The sequence below is a fragment of the Eptatretus burgeri genome, chromosome 1 (genome assembly GCF_056783735.1).
Source record: "Eptatretus burgeri isolate ZD-2024b chromosome 1, Ebu_testis_v1, whole genome shotgun sequence".
Lineage (NCBI taxonomy): Eukaryota > Metazoa > Chordata > Myxini > Myxiniformes > Myxinidae > Eptatretus > Eptatretus burgeri.
In genome coordinates, this window is record NC_140961.1 from 115,897,976 (window position 1) to 115,918,474 (window position 20,499).

General features: G+C 47.3%; 1 pseudogene; it reads right to left on the reverse strand.

The window, feature by feature from the left end:
* Positions 1 to 19,828: 19,828 nt before the first annotated feature.
* Positions 19,829 to 19,969, reverse strand: LOC147035244 (signal recognition particle RNA; annotated as a pseudogene).
* Positions 19,970 to 20,499: the final 530 nt, after the last annotated feature.

Consider the following 20,499-nt stretch of genomic DNA (forward strand, 5'->3'; position numbering starts at 1 on the left):
CTATATGTCTCTCTCTCTCTCTCTATATGTCTCTCTCTCTCTCTCTATATGTCTCTCTCTCTCTCTCTCTCTCTCTCTCTCTCTCTCTCTCTCTCTCTCTATATGTCTCTCTCTCTCTCTCTCTCTCTCTCTCTCTCTCTCTCTCTCTCTCTCTCTCTCTCTCTCTCTCTCTCTCTCTCTCTCTCTCTCTCTCTCTCTCTCTCTCTCTCTCTCTCTCTCTCTCTCTCTCTCTCTCTCTCTCTCTCTCTCTCTCTCTCTCTCTCTCTCTCTCTCTCTCTCTCTCTCTCTCTCTCTCTCTCTCTCTCTCTCTCTCTCTCTCTCTCTCTCTCTCTCTCTCTCTCTCTCTCTCTCTCTCTCTCTCTCTCTCTCTCTCTCTCTCTCTCTCTCTCTCTCTCTCTCTCTCTCTCTCTCTCTCTCTCTCTCTCTCTCTCTCTCTCTCTCTCTCTCTCTCTCTCTCTCTCTCTCTCTCTCTCTCTCTCTCTCTCTCTCTCTCTCTCTCTCTCTCTCTCTCTCTCTCTCTCTCTCTCTCTCTCTCTCTCTCTCTCTCTCTCTATATGTCTCTCTCTCTCTCTCTCTCTCTCTCTCTCTATATGTCTCTCTCTCTCTCTCTCTCTCTCTCTCTCTCTCTCTCTCTCTCTCTCTCTCTCTCTCTCTCTCTCTCTCTCTCTCTCTCTCTCTCTCTCTCTCTCTCTCTCTCTCTATATGTCTCTCTCTCTCTCTCTCTCTCTCTCTCTCTCTCTCTCTCTCTCTCTCTCTCTCTCTCTCTCTATATCTCTCTCTCTCTCTCTCTCTCTCTCTCTCTCTCTCTCTCTCTCTCTATATGTCTCTCTCTCTCTCTCTCTCTCTCTCTCTCTCTCTCTCTCTCTCTATATGTCTCTCTCTCTCGCGCCCCCTGCTGGTCGTTGGTGAGTCGTGCATGGGTGTGGCGTCATGGGGCTCTGTGTGTGCAGCTGTGAGTACTGTGCTGTGTTGGTGTTGTTTCTGTCCCTATTTCGCTTCCCTCTGTGTCCCCGTACGTGTTTGTGGAGTTTTTTCCCTGTTTCCCTTCCTGCTGAGACGAGAGAGAGGGAGAGTGCACACGGTAGGTGCTTTGTGGGTTTTCCTTGAAACCTTCGGGTTTCTGGGCCTACTCTTTCATCTGCCTTGTTTTCATAGGCCTGCCGTTTATCGGTGGTTTAGCTTCTTCCTTATACTCTTCCTTTCCCTTCTACTTCATTTGACCCCACTTGCTGGTTGCTTGTGACGGTTTTCCTTTGTTAAACTTAAACTTCTCTTCTTTTGCTTTAAGCTATGGCAAACGGACGTTTGCACAATAGTGTGTACGAGTCACTCACTCGGAAAAATGGAGTGACAATTACTCCACCTGATGGAGTTAGTGTTGAGAACGTGGTGATGGCTCTGGGAGAGCTCGTAGGAATCGAGAATGTTCTCGCCGCTTCGAAAATGAGCCAATGTGTCGTGGTTTTCTTGTCGGAGGAGCGACACGTGGCTCAGGCGGTCGAAACCGGTCTATCCGTACCGCCGGACGTCTTCGTTAACGTTAGTTATCTCGATACGATGGCGGTAAAATTAACACTGTCCAACATCCCGCCCTTCTTCTCGAGTGAGGAGATTGTCGCTGCATTAAGCGTTTTTGGCACAGTTGTATCACGAATCTCCATGATTCCACTTCGTCTGCGCTCTGACGCTTTGGTTCGCCACATCATGTCGTTCCGACGTCATTGTTATATCATTCTAAAAAACAACGCTCAGTCGCTCAATGCAGTTATGACTTTAAAAAATAAAAACCGCAATTACCAGATTTATATCGCAACGGAGACCACAACTTGTTTTATCTGTGGTGAATCGGGACATTTAAAAAGCGATTGCCCCAAGAATATATTAAGTGGAATATCTAGTGTGGTCGAACCCATTGAGACGAATAGTGGTATATCTAGAGTTGGGAACGTTGGTGACGCTTCAAACTCGAACAATCTGCCTGGGCCGTCGAGAGTGGAGGTAAATCCCCCCCTGACAGATGACGAAAGCTTCACCGTTGTTCCTTCAAAAAGGAAACATAAATTGAAGCATCTAAATGATAACAATAGTCAAGATGTGACGGCGAGCTGTGCAAAAAAGATGGCGCCGGCTGCCGAGAATAATGACTCGTGTTTGGAAGCAACAATAGATGCTCTTTTTAAAACGAAAAATCGATTTGATGTAATTGCTCCAGAGAATGATGACTTTTTTGTCGGTGGGGTTAGTGAACATGAGGAGGAGATTGGTTTTGTGCAGCAGGGAGCACACGTGACCACTCCCATAGTCACAGGCACCTTGGATATTAACACCAAATCCACTGTAACCCCCCTCCCTGTAAAGACCAACAGTGAAATGTGTACCGTTTCTAATGTTATGACTCTCCACTCGGCCGAGTAAGATGACAGAGTCAGATGAGGATCCTCGAATTACACGTTTTATTTCCGAAGACCACACGCATGCGGAATGTGACTCAGTGACCCTTCAGTCAGGCTCCCCCGAATCACATTGAGAATATGCTTCAAAACCATCACATATATAATCACACAAAAGCAAAACTGGGTGTGGACTAAAAGTGTAAAGGCAAAACTGGGTGTGGACTAAAAGTGTATGCTAAGGGATAAAGAAACAAAGAAATAAAAGAAATAAATGTGGCAGTGGGCTTCTTTCCCCCCTCCCTCGGGGCCCTAGGGGAAGTTGAATCGGTCAATTCTCAGATATGCAACCACAGTTTCCAAGCCACCTACACAACTCTCAGATATGCAAGTCTTGCAAACTAATAACTTTCCAAGCTTCCTACACTCCTCCACTAGCACCTGCTGATAACAAAGGCAAAGGTTTGGTGATCACTGAGAATAGGAATGTGTGGGCAGCATACACTGAAGGAACAGTTCCACAGTTCTCTCCAAGGTCGCACTAAGGGCACACCACCACAGAGCAACAGGAAGGGTGATAAGGGCTTAGTTTCCAAGAAACAGGAACAGCTGGGCGCTGTCCAAAAACAGTGGGGTGCATGGAACATTGGTAGCCTGAAACATTTAAAGCAAGGTAAGCAAGGTTTGAATAATACACAATTACAAGCAAGGTTAGAATCCCGACAGCTGATCAACACACAGCTAATGGTCCAAAATATGACCACCTAGCATATCATCATAACAGTTTCCCTCCTTGGTCATATTTTGACCATACCCAGCCACACCTGAGACTCACCAACCGAGTGGACCCCTATTTGGTTCCTGTAGCAGCTACCCCTAGGCCCCCGCGCCTGCCAAACGGGATTTACGAATGCCGTGGATAGCCATCAACATTCTCCAAATGAGAAGTCCCCAACTGCCGGTGGTTCAGGTTAGCTTCTGTTACCATTGTCTTCCCCCTTTTGTCCTACCCACTGCCACATGCCACCCGTTTAAGCTGCAGTATATGAATTCAATGCTAAGTCCACACCATATTAACATGTAATACTGTTCTATGTTAGCAGCAGTGGTAATACTATTGTTTAAACAATTATACATAAGCAAGTAGCAAAAGTAGTACTCAAGGCACGGGTGTAAGCTCGTCCAGCGCAGGAGTCACATCTTGCACTGGAAGGCAAAACAACACGCACTCTCTCCTGGGTTAGTTATCTGCTTCAACAAGGAGGAATGGTTGTAAACCTTGGCCTAGGTCCACGTGTATGACGTCCCCCTGAAGGCCCTGGTCGTCCCCCTCCCCATTACTGGCCAAGTCGTCCTCAACAGAGAGTTCGCTGTTAATTATTATAATGGCCTGGGTGAGGGGTGACGCTACGCAGCACTTCTTCAAACAAATGGTAATGAGAAGTTTGATTAGAAACACCCCAAAAATTACCACCACAATGATTAAAAGTACTGACCCTATTAGTCGCAACAACCAACCTCCCCAGCCCTGGAAGATCGACTTCCACCATGCATAACCTTCCTCACGTTCCACTCGATTGCTTGTGAGAACTTCCACCACCTTTTTAATTCGGGTCACCGCACGATCAGTTATGTCCTTTGGGTCCAGGATCCAGACGCAACATTCTCCTTCAATCATCCCGCATACCCCTCCTTGCTCTGCTAGAAGCATGTCTAAAGCTACTCTGTTCTGCATTACCATAGCACGCATTGATACCAACATCTCTGTTAATTCTGTATAGTAAGCCATGGTTACATTACCTAAATATTCCAAAACTTGCGAAAGCTCATCTAACCTAATGCTATTAATAGTAGTACCAGCATGTGGCATGAAAAAGCCAAGAGCCTTCTCCCACCAGGTGCCTTTGATCACCCCTAAGCGCTCTGATACACCGGCCCATCCCTCTGGATCCCCTGTCTCTGATGCGCTGCGTCGATGCCGTGGTGGTGCAGGGGTAGGGTAAAAAGTGGTCTTAATCCTGCTGTCCGGAAATACTGAAGCTAAATAACAACTCCCTTCCCACCCTTTCGGTAGGTAGGGGTAAGCCTTGTCCCCGCAGACCAAGTGAATGCCTTTTGGCGGGATCATTCCGTTGTCATGGTGTAAGGCTGCTTTTATTGTGAATGTTACTTGCTCCTCTACCTGGGTGTCCGGGTTAACAGCGATGACTTCCTGGTCAGTTGATTTCGGGAGGGGAAGTTGAATCTCACATTCTGACTTTCCCATTCTGTTTGCTCCCTGTCCTATAAAACAAACCGCTCCCCTGGTATTTTCTACCCATAGGGGAGATGGCACCACCATTACATTAGCACTCGGATTCTTCCCTGCATAGACCCGTTGTGTATAACCACGGGCTGAGGTCTTAGCTTCGAGCCCTTCTACTGGTCCGGTTACATGATTGAAGATGGTTAATGGTAGTACGAAAAGAGGAAGTCCGGTCACGAGGCCAGATGGTGGTTTAAGGCACACCCAGCACTCACTCCGGTTCTCAATGTTTGCTATCTCTGTGGTTAGGGCTACAAAGGTATTCGGGGGCCTTGTCGGCGGCCCCTGCCTGCGTACATCAAAGTATATCCAACTACTCCATGCTGTTTGGTTGCTCAATAGAACGCGGCAATAGTATGCCAACTGGGTGTCGTCTGGTACTTGTGGAATTCTAGTTATCAGACTTGCATGCTGGCCCCATTCATATCCTTGTCGGTTGTAGGATCCCTTTTGCCCTCTCTGTTTTTTTACTTGTCGAGCTACCAAGAGTTCCCGCCCCGCAATATCGTAGTACCATACGATGGCCGTAAGTTCCTTGTGTCGTTCTACCAGGTCACTAGACCCATCTGCTAGGATGCAGGGTATTTCTATGAGTTGTTGAGGTCGGAGCAGCGGTGCCTTTATGTCCTTAATGTGTGGAATCATTGACGAAAAAGGTTGGGTACGGTTAACTGAAAAGACTCTTACTGTGTCTAACTCCTTGTTATGGGTTGTCCCAAAATTTGCATATTTGCTTGCTGTCACCTCTCTCGGTACTTCTCTCCTGCTTCGCTGTAAAGAAGTTGCTAACTCACTCCCGTTTCCCCTTTCGTGGTCGAGGTGTAGGAGGCGTGTATGGTTCTCGGGGTCTAAGGCTGTCGGTTTGCTGCCTAGTGACAGGCCGCCCTCGCACAGGAGCAGTGCTAGCACCAGGAGTTGCATGTTGTGTCGTCAAGGGTCCTGTCGCTGTTTCCTGTATTACAATGTTGTTGTCGCCTAAACCTGCCTGTTCCACGTTTGGCAGGGTGTCTGGTCCAGGTTCCGGCTCCACGTCTGGCGGGGCGTTTGGTTCTAGCGCTGGTCTTTCAGGATCCCTGTTGTCTACGTTTTCAGGTCCCGGGTCCGGCGGGGCACCTGGCTCTGCTTGCAGTGGGTCTCCCTGTACTATTTCTCCCTGTCCTGCTGGGCCGGCCCCGTCTTGGTTTGGTGGCGGTGGAGGGGGTCTCTGTAGAGTTATCACGTCTTCCCCCTCGTCGTCGTCTTCACTATCCCGGTAAAAGACTGAATCAGACACAGCCGGAAACTCTGCTGGGGTTACCTCCTCCGGTTCCCTAGTTTCAGCGGCTTCCTTGGGTGCTCGTTTACAGTGTGAGTGGTGTATCCATGCACTCTTACCCCTCACTTTGACGGCCGAGAGCGTGGTCAAAAGTACAGTGTAGGGCCCGGTCCACTTGGGTTGCAGGGCGTCTTTCCACAGGAACTCTTTCACCCAAACTCGTTCAACAGGTTGGAAATCATGTAACGGGTCTCCAGCAGGTATCGGCAATGCTTCTTGTACCTGTGAGTGAAAAGCCCTAATGGTAGCAGTGAGTGTTCTGCAATAGTTCATCATTCCGTCAGTCATACATGCCAAATCCCAATCTCCTATATCTGGCGGAGCCGAGACCGGTAACTGTATAGGACGTCCTGTTATTATTTCGTGGGGCGAGAGCCCCCTTGTGGCATTATTTGTTGCCCGCATTTTCATGAGCGCTATTGGCAGCACGTCTGGCCAGGGCATTGACTGGCCCTCACAGAGTTTGGAAAGCGTCTGCTTTAGGGTTTGGTTCTCTCTTTCTACTGCCCCTGCTGACTGGGGGTGGTACGGACAATGCAGTTTCTGGTTGATACCCAAGCCTTCGGCTACCTTTTCCATTACTTTTGCCGTGAAAGACCCTCCTTGGTCCGAGGATAGTCGTGTTGGAATCCCAAATCGCGGAATTACTTCCTGTAAAAGTAGTTTGGCCACTGTATCAGCTTCCTGATTGGTCGTGGCAAAGGCCTCTACCCACTTAGAAAACATATCCACAATTACCAGCACATATTGGTGATGTTTGTATGCCGGCATTTTTATAAAATCCATCTGAAGGTGTTGAAACGGTCCGGACGGGGGTGGGTGTGCTCCCCGTTTCTTGGCGGCATACTTCCTGTTATGTCTACCACAGGTCGCACAATTGCTAACCACCTCTGTTGCTGCTGTTGTTACACCTGGGGCATTCCAGGTTTGACGAATAATTTCCGCCACCCCTTTTATTCCCATATGGCCCTGCGCATGTGCAGTGAGGGCTAGCCACGGTAGCAATATCCGGGGTACAAATGGTCTATTTCGCTCATCCAACCATACTCCATGTATGTTTTGTTTTGCACCCTCCTTCACCCTCCATGATTCCTGTTCTTCCACAGTTGCGGAGACCTGCAGGTCCTTCAGCTGTTCTTGCGTTTGTGGACCGTCTACCATTTGCTCCACGTAAAGTTCGGTCGTTGGTTGTGGGTTCGCCTCCTCCTCATCGAGCACTGCTTTTGCCGCTAAATCTGCTCTTTCATTGCCTTTTGACACTTCATCTGTCCCTCCTGTGTGAGCTTTGCATTTAATCACTGCAATCTGTTGCGGCTCTTGTGCGGCTCGTATCAGTCGTTTGATCAAGTCCCCATGTCGGATAACCTTCCCTGAGGACGTCTTAAAGCCACGCAAGGCCCAAATGGCAGCAGAGTCATGTAAGATGCCCCAGGCATACCTAGAATCTGTGTATATGTTCAATGTCTTACCCGCACCCAGCTCACACCCGCATATCAACGCTTCCAGCTCAGCTTGTTGGGCTGAAAATCCCTTTGGTAACAATTGTTTCCTCAAGGTGGCGCTTGCGGTGCATACTGCAAAACTAGCGATGGTTTTTCCCCATCGGTTCTTCCTCGCCGCTCCATCCACGAACAGTTCCAATTCCGCATTCTCGATCGGGGCTTCCTGTAGGTCACGCCTAGCCTTTGTCTCTTCCACCAGCACTTGTTCACACACATGTGCCTCTCCCTCATCGCCCATTGGCATTAGGGAGGCTGGGTTCAGTTGCGAACATCTTTCGATCGTTATATTAGTTGCCTGCAACAGCACCAAATCATGTTGAACTGCTCGTGCCGCTGATATATGTTGTGTCTTATTTTGCCGTATCAGCGCCGCCACATCATGCGGTACCTTCACGGTCAGCGGAGAACCCAAAACCAGCGTTGCTGTTGCGGTTACTGCATATTGCGTTGCTGCTACTGCCCGTAAGCACCCAGGATAGGCGGTGGCGACCGAGTCCAGATGACTACTGTAGTACGCAATCGGCCTATTCTTTCCTCCGTGTTCTTGCGTCAGCACTGCTTGGGCGAACCCTCCTCTTTCATGGACGAATAGGGTGAAGGGAAGATCATAGTTCAGTAGCCCCAATGCTGGTGCTTTTGACAAGGCCTGCTTCAATGTTTCAAAGTCTTTGTTCGCACCATTCGTCCAGGAGATCTTATCCCCCTCTGCCTCCTTCACCATGTCGTACAGTGATCGCGCCCTAACTGCATAATCAGGGATCCACTGCCGGCAGTACCCCGTCATCCCGAGGAACCGCCGTAATTGTCGCAATGTAGTGGGTTTTGGGTGCTCTAGGATTGTCTCCACCCGTTCAGCTCCGAGGCTTCTCTGCCCCTGTTCCAGTATATGTCCCAAATACGTCACCCTTGGCTGCGAAAACTGTAATTTGTCTTTGCTGACTTTGTGGCCCTTTCGGGCGAGAGCTGTTAACAGCGCTACAGTGTCCGTTTCACATTTCGTTTGATTGTCCGAGCATACCAACAGGTCGTCCACATATTGTATCATGACTGATCCTTCCGGGAGCTCTATGTCCTCCAGGTCCTCCTTCAGAGCCTGCGAGAAGAGCGTTGGACTATCGCAGAACCCCTGCGGAAGTACAGTCCAGGTGTATTGTTGTCCGTCGTAGCTGAAGGCAAACAAGTGTTGCGACTCTTTGGCTAGCGGTATGCTAAAGAACGCTGAGCACAAGTCTACCACGGAAAAATGCGTCGCAGTGGACGGCACCCCTGACAGTATCGTAACCGGGTGTGGCACCACGGGAAAGGACGCTTTCACACACTTATTCACTGCTCGCAGATCTTGTACGAACCTCCATTTGTTTCCTCCGGGCTTCTCCACCGGCAGGATTGGTGTGTTACATTGGCTCTTAGTAGGTATTATCACCCCTTGGTCGCGTAATGATGCTATCACCGGAGCGATCCCTTCTATTGCCTCTTTGCGCAACGGGTATTGAGCCACTCGAGGCAGGGGTACCCCCTCCTTTATCTGGATAGACACGGGCGTTGCGGCTAGCACTCTGCCCACGTCATTCGGATGTCGTGTCCATAATTCAACTGGTACTTCCTGTAGTCTTTCCTCCGTTCTCGTTTCCCTGTTGGCCTGGCGGCGGGGCCTTTCGCTGTTCATCTCATGTCTTTCTAGCATACATGACAAAATCTGATCAGGTAAGCATACCTTCCATCCATCCCCCCGTCGACTGGCCTGTAAGGTACTCTGGGTTTCACTATCCCTCCCTGGTGGTTCCGAGGCACATCTCAACCTGGTCAGCATTCTTCCCAGTTCTTCGGCACTATGACCTTTACTGACCGCCATTGAGACGTGCGGGGTAAGTCCTTCTCTGTGCTTCATTAGCTCACGTTCCTTGGCGGTTAGCTCCACCTCCATTGCCGCTCCCTCTTTTCCGATCCACAAAGTGGTTGTCATTAAAGTGCATGTGGTAGCGTACTCTTCATGTACTCTATCCGAGTAATCAAAATCCTGCCCTGTTTCGTCATAATAGACCGTACAGTGTAAAGGCACTTCTTTCAATTCAATGTCGTTGCCACGCAACCATTCCTCTACGTCCCGCAATCTTTTCGCACTTTCCCAATCCCTAGTCAGTTTATCTCTCCCCTCTTGTGACACAACCCGCAACCAATAGGCTACCGGTCCGAGTTCGGTCATCATGAGGGTCATTACTTCCTCTTGCAATGCCAGCGGAGCATCTATGAAAACTCCGTCTTGCTTGCATGTTATGGTACATCCCATTCTGCACAACAAATCTCTTCCTAACAAATTCATCGGGGTGTGTTTGGCTACCAAAAATGCATGTTCTCCCCGCAGGGGACCTACTTCAATTCGTAATTTGTCCGAAATCGGGATATCCTCTCTCCGTCCCGAAACCCCCACCACACTCACTGACTCGCCTGAGAGTGGCAGGTTCTTTATCTCTCCTTGCTTTAGTGTTGACCGGGTGGCCCCTGTATCTACCAGAAATGTTACTTGTCTCCCCCTCTACGTTTAAGGTCGTGGTCAATTCCCTTACGTTCCGCGTTTCCCTTTGCGGAGCCACCACGGTGTCCTCATGTCAATAGTTTCTTCCTGCTGTCTCCCTTCTCCTCTCATATTCTCTAGCGGGCGCCGTTGGTCTCTCTTGCTGTTGTGGTGGCCGCGAGCCCCAGCCTCGTTGTTTAGGCGGTGCCGGGCAGTCCCGAAACCAGTGCCCGGATTGACCGCAGTTAAAGCATTCTCCTTGTTTTTGCGGCTCCTTCTCTCGGTTCCAAGGTCTCCGCTGGTCCCGTTCGGCTTCATACCGGGGTTCCCAATCTGGATTTTCCCAGCGAGGCCTGCTTTCCCTCTCTTCGTATTTACGGCTTTTCAATTCGAGATTTCTTGCAACTAGAGCTTTGGTATCTTTCTTTCCTCTCCGTTCCTCTTCTCTTAGAGTCTGCCAAGCCTGTCTTGCCCTTTCAAACACGGCATCTACGTCAGCCGTTTTCCACCCTGGCATGTCCGCTTTCACCTCTCGCCTTACTTCGTCACACAGTCCATCTACGAACATAGTGTTCAGGAAATGGAGGGGCGTCTGTGCGATGTTAATAAATCCTGAGTGCAGTTCGATCTGCTCATACAGTCGTGCCTTGTACTCCCCAGGTGATTCCTTGGGATTCTGTGTGACATCCTGTATTGCCTGCCAATCCATTACCCTTGGGGCCATCTCTGCCGCAAGTTCTTCCATCAGGGTTTGTACTCTTCCCCTGTACAGTGCCTGTGCCACCCGGTCGGCTCCCTCCGGGTAATGGTGGTTTAAGGTGGTATCTGTTTCTCCTTCCATTTTTACACTCCAGGCTGCCGCATGCCGGCTCCAAACCGCACTGGGCAGGACAGCGGTGCAGATAAACCCTATGTCTGTCCTGGTTGCCCCCTGCATTTTATCTGGTCGTGTAATATCTGAATGGCCCTTCTTGGGTTTTTCTTTATACATTCTTCCATGCTAGCTTTTACTTCCCTAATGTCTTGTGGGGTCCATGATCTCCAAACCCAATCTCCCCCTGCTGCTTGTATCATGGGGAACTGGTGAATGTCGGTCCCTCCTTTTACTCTGTCCCCTTCTAAGACAGGGTAAATTCCTTTTGTTGTCCCAAGTCGGGTTGTCGTCTTTCGGTTCACGTCGTCGTTGATTTCTGCTATCTGTGCTAACGCCTGCTTCAACTTCTCCTGTCTCTCCTCACTCTGTATCTTGACCTCCGTCAGCTGCGCTAACACTTGGTCTAGTTCCTTCTGTTTGTCCTCTCCCTGTGTCTTAACTTCCGTTAGCTGGTCTAGCGCCTGTTTTAGTCTCCCTTGTCGTTCTTCGTCTTGTATTTTCCGTTGGTTCACAGTCCCTTCTAGTCCGAGTCGCCTATGCTCTGTCTCGACTTGCGACTCCATTAGCCACGCGGCCAATGCTTTCCAGTGTGGTCCACTTTGTTTCGGGCCTCCTGCTTTGCCCTCTATCAGCGCATTACTCACTGTGTTTAATATCTTTGGATCTAAGGATCCAGTCAGCGGAAAGGGATCTTTTCTCCTCGCGGTCCACTTCACCCAGTCCTGTATTCCTTTTACGTTATCGATTCCATATTTGTCACTGATGACTTTCAATGTTGTTCCTTTTGGTATCTTCTCGTTCTTTGAAGATTTATTCCCCATTCTTTTGTTCTTATCTTATCAACCGCCTAATAGCTGTAAATCGTTTCTCCTTTTACACCGGGACCGAGGTCCCTTTCAATCAGCCGCCTAATAGCTGTAAATCGTTTCTCCTTTTACACCCGGACCGAGGTCCCTTTCGACCCGCCGCCTAATAGCCTCAAACCCAATGAAGGCCTCTAACCTTCCCTCTCTTGGTACAGGATTCCAACCTGTTTCCTCCTTATTTCACACGGATACCTTTATCCTCGACCCTTACCGGCTCTACAAACACTGCCTGACAGCCCTCCCCCTTTGTGCTCTTCAGACAAACCGCATTCGAATCACCTCATATGTGTTTACCGTTACAGTTCTTGATTCGAGCAGATCCTGGAGCTACGTCCGGCAGGGCGCAACCCACCAAGTGTACAGCGCTCGCCTAACTGGGGCTCCCTATTTTGGGTGCCCTACGTGCGATCGCCACGTACCTTTTAGCTGATCCCTTGCGATCGCTGTACACCAAGTGGAGTCCCACCGTCCACACCGCCAGCATCAGTCGAATCCCATCCTCGTCACCAATTGTTATGACTCTCCACTCGGCCGAGTAAGATGACAGAGTCAGATGAGGATCCTCGAATTACACGTTTTATTTCCGAAGACCACACGCATGCGGAATGTGACTCAGTGACCCTTCAGTCAGGCTCCCCCGAATCACATTGAGAATATGCTTCAAAACCATCACATATATAATCACACAAAAGCAAAACTGGGTGTGGACTAAAAGTGTAAAGGCAAAACTGGGTGTGGACTAAAAGTGTATGCTAAGGGATAAAGAAACAAAGAAATAAAAAGAAATAAATGTGGCAGTGGGCTTCTTTCCCCCCTCCCTCGGGGCCCTAGGGGAAGTTGAATCGGTCAATTCTCAGATATGCAACCACAGTTTCCAAGCCACCTACACAACTCTCAGATATGCAAGTCTTGCAAACTAATAACTTTCCAAGCTTCCTACACTCCTCCACTAGCACCTGCTGATAACAAAGGCAAAGCTTTGGTGATCACTGAGAATAGGAATGTGTGGGCAGCATACACTGAAGGAACAGTTCCACAGTTCTCTCCAAGGTCGCACTAAGGGCACACCACCACAGAGCAACAGGAAGGGTGATAAGGGCTTAGTTTCCAAGAAACAGGAACAGCTGGGCGCTGTCCAAAAACAGTGGGGTGCATGGAACATTGGTAGCCTGAAACATTTAAAGCAAGGTAAGCAAGGTTTGAATAATACACAATTACAAGCAAGGTTAGAATCCCGACAGCTGATCAACACACAGCTAATGGTCCAAAATATGACCACCTAGCATATCATCATAACATCTAAGTCACCAATTACTCCAAACCTGGTTGAATCAGGGTGTAAAGCTTCAACTAGTGAAACACCAGGTTCATCTCAAGCGGAATATAACGTTCCTTCCATTAGTATTCTTCCTCCTCCCCGTTTTCTTCACCCTCCCACTCCTCCTCCTCCTCCCCCTCCCACTTCTAATCTTCTTCCTCTTCCCACCCCTCCACCTCCCCCTACTCCACCTCCCCCCACTCCTCCTCCGCCCACTCCTCCTCCCCCCACTCCTCCCTCCACTCTTCCTTCCCCGACTCCTCCGACTCCTTCTCCCCCTTTGGAAGCGGAATGTGAGGCTTCCCTTATTAAACCATCAGCTCTATCTTTAGAGCATAACGATAATGTAATGGACACCAATCAGTACTCGGATTATGATTCGGACGGGGACTCATCACTTGCTTCTTGTGGCAGTGCTGAAGCATGGAATGATCCAGTTTCCCAAGATTCGGAGAGTGTTACCAGTGTTCCACCTGCCGATATCATAAAGTTTCTTCATGACACCTTTCGCAAGAAACATGTTAAAATTAAAAACTTTTTCCCTGACTTATCCGGCTTTATAATCTCTGCGAAGCTTTTGCTCCTCAAAGCCGGACAGCTTGGTGTGACGGAATCACAAGTGTATCGACTCCGGAAATGCATCCTCAAAGCAAAGAATGAGCTGCAGACACTGAGAGACTAAGTTTTTGACACACCCAAACTCTATGTTAGCCTATGGCCTTCTCTATAGCGAGTTTAAATATTAATGGGGGACGCTCCTCCATCCGTAAAGCAGAAGTTAAACAGTTTGTTGAGACAAATCACATTGATGTTTTGCTTTTGCAAGAAACAAGATGCAGCTCCTCTTGTGCAAGTGAATGGCAAAGGATAATTAGGGGAAAATGGTTTTTTAGTAGTCTGGAACACCCAAGGGCTGGGGTGGCTGTTTATATACAACCTTCCTTTTGCAGTCCCAGTGTTGTTTTTAATGAGATTATCAAAGGGTATTTGATTTCACTCACCTTCACGCATAATGGCTTTAAGCACACCGTACTGAATGTCTACGCACCGAGCGATAGCACGGAGAGACTCACCTTTTACACACACTTAGAAACGTCTCTTGTACACATTGATTTTGATGGACTTGTCTGCTTGGGTGGAGATTTTAACTGCACGATGGACCCCGCCATTGATCGTAATGGAGAGGAGCCGCACCCAGCAAGCGCAGCGCCTTTGTTGAGAGCCTTGTCCAAGTTTTCCCTGGTTGATGTGTAGAGAATCCGCAATCTTTCTCTCCGCCAATACACGTGGAGTCGGTGTTCAAAAGGCCACGTATCACTTGCAAGATTGGACCGTTTCTACATCAACAGTACCTTTTTAAATGTTGTGAGCATTATGGACATTATTCCGAGCGGCTTCTCAGACCATCACATGGTCGCACTTCGTATTCACCAACCAGTTCGGAATCGTAGTGCTGCCTACTGGACCTTCAACGCAAGCCTGTTGGATGACCAACTGTTTGTCGATGCCTTTGGTGTGTTCTGGAGAGCCTTGCTCCAACGTAAAACTTCCTTCCCCTGCCTTGGAAAATGGTGGGACAACGTCAAAGTGCAAATAAGATCCTTTTGCCAACAATATGGAGCCGACCACACCAAATATGACTCTGCCCTTCAATCCTTGCTTGCCAAAGAAATATTATATTTGCAGACCAACCTCTTGGCCTCAAATCATGAAAGAACCAACCTCTTGCTGGCGAAGAAAAAAGCTCTTCTTGCTGGACTTTGTGCAAAGCAAGCCAGAGGAGCGCTGATTCGTCTCCGACTGGAGAATTTGTGCTACCTGGACACCTCCTCTAAGTTCTTTTTTGGATTGGAAGCTCAAACAAAGAGAAGTCAGCAGATAACTTCAGTAAGGACAAAGGAAGGAAGGATAACACACAATCAAAAAGATGTCAGAGCCTCACTCAGACACTACTTTACTGAACTTTATCATGCTCCGAAAATCGACAACAAAATGGTAACAGTGCTGACTTCTTCCTTACCTACCTTGTCAAAATCTGCAGTTCTACAAATGGACAAGGAAGTAACTTTGGAGGAACTCCAAGCTGCTCTTCAAACTCTACCCTCGGGTAAGGCCTCCGGCCTGGATGGAATTCCTGCGGAATTTTATAAAACCTTTTGGGACCTCCTCGGACCAGAACTACTTGAGGTTATAATCGACGGTCGACGATCAGGCTCACTGCCATTAAGCTGCCGGAGGGCTGTCCTCGCCCTTATCCCCAAAAAAGGAGACCTTCAGCAACCACACAACTGGCGTCCCATCTCATTACTCTGTGCAGACTACAAAATATTTTCCAAAGCCCTTGCCAACCGCCTTAAAGCCATAATCGAGGAGATCGTACACCCAGATCAGTCTTACTGTGTCCCGAAGAGGACAATTCATGACAGTATCTTCATTGTGCGTGATATAATTGACATCTCTTCTCTTGAGCAAAGGAATGTCGGGTTGGTGTTCTTAGATCAAGAAAAGGCCTATGATACCATTGATCATTTTTATCTTTTCTCTGTTTTACGGGGGTTTGGTTTTGGGGAAAATTTTATCTCTCATGTCCAGTTACTGTAGAACAACACTTTTAGTCTCTTAAAGGTTAACAACATTTTATGTCCCCCTTTCCCGGTTAATAGAGGCATTCGTCAAGGGTGCCCTCTTTCTAGCCTCCTGTACTCTCTTGCGATTGAACCTTTGCTCGTTCGGTTGCGTGCATGTCTTATTGGTTTCCTTCCTCAACCAATGGCGAACCCGTTTAAAGTGATTGCTTATGCAGATGATCTTTGTGCAATCGTTCGCTCGAATGAGGACGTCTCAGCCTTGGTCCGTTGCATTCATGAATTTGGTTTGGCAAGTTCCACAAAAGTGAACTGGGGAAAAAGCAGAGCTCTCCATCTTGGTCCACAAAATGGCGCCATTCCTCCGACTCTTCCCGAGAAACTTAAATGGGAAAGGGATGGAATTCTTTACCTAGGCATCTTTCTTGGAACTGAGAACTTCATTTTAAAAAACTGGGAATCTCTAATAATTAAAACTGAGTGACGTTTACGAAACTGGAAGGGCTTACTTTGTCAACTGTCCTATCGGGGCCGAACCCTTGTTATAAACAACCTTGCAGCATCAATGCTCTGGCACGTTTTTATAGCACTGCAGCACCCAGATTTGTTTCTTAAAAAATTACAATCAATTCTTATTGACTTCTTTTGGGGAGGAAAGCATTGGCTCCAACCTGGTGTGTTAAACCTGCCTGTTTCTGAAGGAGGACAGGGGCTGATTGCTATTACCAGCAAGGTGATGGCTTTTCGCCTCCTTTCGCTTCGCAGACTGCTGTACACGGATGTTTCGTGGAAGGCCTTGGCTCACTGCCTGCTTCGGCAGGCGGGGAAACTCGGCTACGATCAGCAACTGTTCCTTATTGACACCAAGAAAGTTGATATAGCATCAGTCCCCCTGTTTTATAGAAGCATGCTGAAGGCATGGCAGGCAGTCACTGTTCGCCGAAATAACAATGACTACTCCCTGGAAATGTTCTTAAATGAGCCTATCTTTTTAAACCCCATTTTTGAAGGGGTCTGCAGCGATTATATTCTTGTGCAGAAGTTTATTGATGCTGGATGTACGAAGGTAAAAGATCTCAGAACTCCTTCTCCTTATAAGTGGAAGCCAGCAGCTGACGTCACTGTGGCCACTGGAGTGAGGTCCATTCGAATTATTGGGAGAATCTTTTCTGTGATTCTGCGCCTTTTCAAGCAAACCAATCTGAAATGGATTCCACAGGTGGAAGCTAACCTTTCTTTATCCCTACATCCCTTTCCAGAGCTTTTGCTTCATTTTCAAGGTTTCACCTCCTTTAAATTAATGGAAAAATCTTCTGTTTACGCTTTGTGTGTTAAAACTCTTGTTCCCGATAGACCTGTGGAACCACAAGCACATTGGGGGAGAATGTTTCAGACCACTCATTCTACTTCGATCAACTGGCATGTTATGTACAAGGCACCCACTGCCAAGCGCTCCGGAGATTTGCAGTGGCGACTGGCACATTACATTTTACCATCCAATGTTTTATCTCATCGTATATGTCCCGATAACACAGAATTGTGTCCCTTCTGCGGTGCCACAGAAACTATTTTTCACATTTTTATTGATTGCTCAAGGTTGGCACCCCTTTTTACAGTCTTATCACGTGCTATCCGGGGACTCGGCCTAACTTTTACTTGTTGTGGTTTTGTTTACGGTTTTAGCATCTTCCACCAGCGTAAATACGAGTGCCTGTTAGCAAATTATTTGTCCTCTGAAGCGAAGCTTGCTATATACATGTCAAGGAAACGCAAACTTCAAGATGTTTGTGATTCTGTTTCCGATGTTGTTTATCTCTTTAAAACCTTGGTCACAGCACGAGTGCACCTTGAAATTCATTCCAGTGATTGTACACTGTTCTCACAACAGTGGTGTGTGAACACATCCTTATGTGAACTTGTTGATGGTGTACTTACGTTGAAGTTTTAATTTACCTTGTTTCTTTGTTGGGCAATGCTCAGGCATTTGCTTGTACTGGTATAACTTCTCTTGTCACATCATGATCCCAAACAATCAAGAGGCCAAAAGTGTCTGTCTGTCTGTCTCTCTCTCTCTCTCTCTCTCTGTCTCTCTCTCTCTCTCTCTCTCTCTCTCTCTCTCTCTCTCTCTCTCTCTCTCTCTCTCTCGCTCTCTCTCTCTCTCTCTCTCTCTCTCTCTCTCTCTCTCTCTCTCTCTCTCTCTCTCTCTCTCGGCATGCATGTGCAAACGCAAGGGGCTGTTGCTCAGTCTCTGGCGGTACGTGTGGAGCCTGTGTTGCTTTCTCTCTTCTTATCATCTTCTCCTCTCTCTAAAGTATTTTTTGGGGGTGTTCCTTGTGTATAAATTGTTATCAATGCTTTATCGATTACTTGAAAATTGAATTGGTTTCTTCTCTTCTTTTTTCCACTCTTGTATATAATCCTTTGCTTTGGTGTATTGAATTTTTACCCTTTATACTTTTTTGTAATAAAAGGACATAAAAGTCTTTCTCTCTCTCTCTCTCTCTCTCTCTCTCTCTCTCTCTCTCTCTCTCTCTCTCTCTCTCTCTCTCTCTCTCTCTCTCTCTCTCTCTCTCTCTCTCTCTCTCTCTGTCTCTGTCTCTGTCTCTGTGTCTGTGTCTGTGTCTGTGTCTGTGTCTGTGTCTGTGTCTGTGTCTGTCTCCGTCTCTCTCCCTCTCTCCCTCTCTCCCTCTCTCCCTCTCTCCCTCTCTCTCTCTCTCTCTCTCTCTCTCTCTCTCTCTCTCTCTCTCTCTCTCTCTCTCTCTCTCTGTCTCTCTTTCTCTCTCTCTCTGTCTCTCTTTCTCTCTCTCTCTGTCTCTCTTTCTCTCTCTCTCTGTCTCTCTTTATCTCTCTCTCTGTCTCTCTTTATCTCTCTCTCTCTGTCTCTCTTTATCTCTCTCTCTGTCTCTCTTTATCTCTCTCTCTGTCTCTCTTTATCTCTCTCTCTGTCTCTCTTTATCTCTCTCTCTGTCTCTCTTTATCTCTCTCTCTGTCTCTCTTTATCTCTCTCTCTGTCTCTCTTTATCTCTCTCTCTGTCTCTCCCACTGTCTCTCTGTATCTCTCTCTCTCTGTCTCTCTTTATCTCTCTCTCTGTCTTTCTTTATCTCTCTCTCTGTCTCTCTTTATCTCTCTTTTTATCTTTCTTTATCTGTCTCTTTATCTCTCTCTCTCTCTCTCTTTATCTCTCTCTCTCTCTCTCTCTTTATATCTCTCTCTCATCCTCTCTCTCATCCTCTCTCTCTCATCCTCTGTCTCTCATCCTCTCTCTCTCATCCTCTCTCTCTCATCCTCTCTCTCATCCTCTCTCTCTCATCCTCTCTCTCTCATCCTCTCTCTCTCATCCTCTCTCTCTCATCCTCTCTCTCTCTCTCTCTCTCTCTCTCTCTCTCTCTCTCTCTCTCTCTCTCTCCCCCACTGTCTCTTAAATATATCTATTTTAATGAGAGCATATCGGTCAAGGAAGATTTAATAACATTTCTGGTGGCCATTGTCTCCTTTTTGTGACGACACTGTGGGACATTTAACATCCACTGTGTAATGATATTCAAATGGTCCTGGATTTCAGTCCATCAGAGGGATGGTTCACTCATTGATGCAACAACCTCCCTGCGAATTCATTAGATTTTGGTGAAGATCGGGATCTGGATACAAGAATTTTAAAAATGATTTCTCATCATTCAGAGGTAGAGCCAAAAACGATATGTAACACAATATCTCAAAAGGTTGTGGACGGATTATACTAAAACTTGGTGGATGAGTTGAGAAGGTGACAAGAACAAGCCAATTCGATTTTGGTTCAGGTCTGGATGCAGATCTAGCCTATCAGTGGGATACAAAACTGTTCAGCCTGGTGGAGGTATGTGCTCTAGCAAGTGTCGTTCTAGTTATTGTAATGTGTCAATTGATTGTTGAAAGACAAAAGCCACATAATTCTAACAAGATACAAAGACATAGAAAAGGCAAAGCCAGTCACGAAAATTGGTGTGGTATTTAAGTGAAACTTTTTGAGAATAGCTACATCTTCTTCTTCTTCCTCTTTTGGTTGCTCCCGTTCGGGGTCGCCACAGCGGATCATCCGTTATGATCCGCATACTGATTTGGCATAAGTTTTACGCCAGATGCCCTTCCTGACGCAACCCTGTTCGCCTCTTACGACACAGGGATAAGGATTGGGTTTCGCCATGATTCTGGGCTGCCCTACACCCTCTCATAGCGCGGCCCAGTGCAGAGCTCCCATCATCAAGCGATCCTCCAACCCAAGCCTCCGAGTAGCCGGATTACAGGCGCACACCACTACGCCCAGTTGAGAATAGCTCCATCATGATGTATGATTTCATCGATATACAACAGGAAGAAACAGAAAAGACGAGATATATTTTTTATTCTGTTGTAACTTTTTAGTTGACATCAGAATGACATAAAACTGGCTTAATATTGTGCAGGAAATAATACAACTTTTAATTTTCACACAAATTGTAGAAAAACTTTTCAATTAAAAAAAAAAACTCTAATTAGTCCCCCACTGGTTTCACTCGAGGGGACTATAGGTTTGCTCACGTTCTGACTGTCCATCCCACATGTGGTTTTTCAGACTTTTTCCCCATGCCCTTTAATATAATCAACTGAAACTTGTTGCATTGCTTTATTATGATAAGTTACAGAACAAGTTCGATTTTTCAGGGCGTTTCGTCAATTTTATTTTTACCGAGTTATGCCCTTTTTGGTCAGAGAAAATATTGTTATAGATTTCTGAATCGGATCCGAGTAACGCACACAACATCCAGGTCCTCAGACAGTCATTTCCATTAGTGCATGTTCAAAATAGACCCATCCT